Genomic DNA, 3,304 nt, shown 5'->3' on the forward strand with positions numbered 1-3,304 from the left:
TTTGCCAACGAAAAAAGTTTTAACCTATTGCATAATGATAGTAGAGAATTGACTTGAACTTCTTCAGCAGATCCTTTGAATTCGTTTGGTCTTCCCTATGCGGTGCTGCCTCCTTTATACCATTCATCTATCAATGGCTGACACATTAACTGCTGCGACGAATAATTGTTGAAGTGTATTATTTTACACTTATGGCATTTATGAATTGAGGTCTTGACTAGATTAGTAGCTACTAATACTATGCAACAAATTTTGGAAAAGAAACTTCCCCCAAAAAGAGGAGACTCATTTCCAAGGTTTTTGTGCCCACTTAATCCCAATCTGATGAGGAAACCGCAATAAGTGTATCTCGAAAACTAGACGTGCCAGATTCGGATAAAGTGGCCCAAAAACCTTGGAAATAAGTTCTATTCTTTGTGGTTGTTTCATAGTGTAATCATGTTCAAACATTCAATGAAGCTCAATAACAAAATTGCTTTGATGGATACGTGTAGCTGATACAATATGTGGAAATTGATAGCAAAAAAATGGAAAACGTTCGAAAACATTTTAAATTCAGATGTAACTGGTTCGTAAATTGGTTACTTTCGGCTGTTGCCGATTGTTTTAGCACACACTCATTGTTTTTTGTGTACACTTTTGTTCTCCAAAACCGAGCCATCATTTCACCAGTTCCGTAGAACCTATTCACTGGGATACCCAAAACTCATGCTATCTCGCTCACACTTACGTGCAATTTTTACGTGCATTGCAAGCCGTAATATATATCGCAATTACTTCAGATAATCACGTAACTGCGCATGGGCGAATGAAAACTAAAATGCATTTTTCTCAAATGTTCAAATTTATTCGGTTCTTTTGTTGAACATCAAATGACAGGAACAACAAAAGGGACGGTATTCAGCTTTTTCAGGCGCCTGAAACCCCTTTTTCAAGCCTATATTCTTCTTCTTTTATTACGTTCCACCTTTGGCTTCCGGATCCAATCGAGCAACGGTGCAATCGGTTGAAAAATAACTGGCTTACCATGCGAACGAAATATGGTGATGCCCACGAGTTTGTTATTCTTTTTCGAAACCATTGGTCCTCCTAACGAACAGGGAGTTCCCATGCTTTCATCTAAAGTGTAACACATCAAATGATTTGCATCAAATAGATCGCCCAATTTCGATTTGCAAATGGCGCCATTCAAATACTTTATATCAAAACGTCTCGTTCTCATTGTTCCTTCCAATGTCATATCACCATAGACAGAGACTTTTTCAGACGGGTCATTCAATTTGTAATCTTTGTCCACCAAATCGATGCTGCCGACGTTCTCGTTGAACTCCAACGGTTCTTTAAGTGTAATCTTGGCAACGTCAAATGTGAATCCGAACACTGCGTATTTCTCATGAATTTCTATTTGGTCTTCAGTGACTTTGATTTTTGTAGGATTGCTTGATAGTTTATTTACTATTACATAGAGATATGGGGCGCCGTGCACATTATGTGCACAGGTCAAAATCTCGGTTTCCGACAAAATGATTGCATTAGATTGTATTTGATCATCTTCGTCGGCATTGGCATATGTTTCCTTGGTAGCGGTGAGAAATTCTGTAATAGAAAAAGATCTCAGGATGAGTATTGGTTTATAAGCCATGGAAAATCTCCTTTTTCGCCGTCGAAAAAAAAATGAAGATTAAAAGTGACTTTGAAAACCAGATAATTATTCGATTTAATTCAAATTTCGAATGCACACTTACTCCCCTGTACCACTATATCGGCTAAGAATTTAGCTTCGTTGGGTGTGAGCGAAGGTGGAAGTGGTTTCACGCTCTGAAATAAAAGCAAAAATACATTTTGTTCGCGTTATTGAAATGCAAATTGGGGCATTGAGATTAGATACCTTTGGATCATGGATAAAACCAAGGAATGATGCAATTGGGAGGAACATTCCGCGGCCTCCTGTTGTTCCATTTACACTCGTAGTTATGCCCACGATTTTGCCATTTGTTTTTGAAACGACTGGTCCACCCGAATCGCCAGGTGTAAGAATTTCGCCATCGGTCGTAGCTTCGCCAGTGGTAAAGTACAAAGTCTGAACTGGGTCGAATGTGTCGGCCCGTTCGACATCGGGTATATAGTTCGCATCGCAACGCCTCAATACCATTGGTAGATTCAACACGCCATACCCATAGACAGTGACCACTTCTGATGTGTTATTCAATTTGTAATCCTTGTCCACGAGTTTGATACTGCCAACGGTATCGCTGAATTCTAACGGCGTTTTCAGTGTAATTTTGGCAATATCAAATGCACCAACAATTAAATGACTATAATGAGGGTGCCATGCAATGTTCTCTTTTTCGACTTTGATTAGGTTTTTTTCCAATGCAACTTTCGTACCAGTTACCACATAAACATATGGAGCGCCAGCCACACAATGAGCATTCGTGATAATTTCCGTTTTTGACAAAATAAATGCGGTACATGTAGACAGCATTGCTCTATCAGCATCAGTTGACTTGTCTTTGAATGCATACAAATATTCTGTAATAAAATCGTTTCGTCTCAGTACAAGCAAAAATGAACACACACAAAATTGATAGAATATTTGAATAGAAAATTCACACGAAAAAAATAATAAAAATGATTCTAAAGCTGACTTACTTGTAGGGGCATAGATTCCAGCTACAAACTTTGCCTGTGACATATTTTCAATTACTTCGCCCTTGAGAAGAGCTTGCGAGAAAAAGCCATCTGTTCATTTGTTCATTAGAAAAAAAAGGTTGAAATTCCGAATTGAAAACTCTTTTGGAATAATAAAAAGCGTGTTCGAAAACCAAAAATGTCTTACGTTTTCCTTGAAGTTCCTAGAAACAGAAATTTCGTGTTCACTTTCAATTCTACAGAAACATCGCATTTTGTTGGATAAAAATGAAAATGATAAAGGAATAGAAAAAACTTACCGAAAATTCAACGATAAATAGCACCAAAAACAAACCGTGTAGTAGATTCATTTTAATTTGCCAACGAAACATAGTTTTAACCTGTTGCACAATGATAATTTGAGGAGAGATACTTTTGGTCTTCCCTATGCGGTGGCGCCTCTTTTATACCATTCATCTACCAATAGCTGACACGTGCACTGCAACGTATAATTGATGAATTGTGGTATTTTTCAGTTATGGAATTTACGAATTGAGGTCTACTAACACTATGCAACAAATTTCAAAGAAAAATTTCCCCCAAAAAGCGGTGACTCATTTCTAAGATTTTTTGGCCCACCTAATCCAAATCTGATACGGAAAGCAATGAACGT

General features: G+C 37.7%; 1 long non-coding RNA gene across 1 annotated transcript; it reads right to left on the reverse strand.

Annotated features, from left to right (window-relative positions):
* Nucleotides 1-2,652: 2,652 nt before the first annotated feature.
* Nucleotides 2,653-3,013, reverse strand: LOC129571533 (uncharacterized). The gene is made up of 3 exons (XR_008688296.1): nucleotides 2,952-3,013; nucleotides 2,840-2,855; nucleotides 2,653-2,742 (listed from the first exon to the last, which is right to left on the reverse strand). It is a non-coding gene; the product is annotated as an uncharacterized LOC129571533 (long non-coding RNA).
* Nucleotides 3,014-3,304: the final 291 nt, after the last annotated feature.

The sequence above is a fragment of the Sitodiplosis mosellana genome, unplaced genomic scaffold (genome assembly GCF_009176505.1).
Source record: "Sitodiplosis mosellana isolate CC-2019 unplaced genomic scaffold, AAFC_SMos_1.0 Smas_scaffold_2746, whole genome shotgun sequence".
Taxonomy (NCBI): domain Eukaryota; kingdom Metazoa; phylum Arthropoda; class Insecta; order Diptera; family Cecidomyiidae; genus Sitodiplosis; species Sitodiplosis mosellana.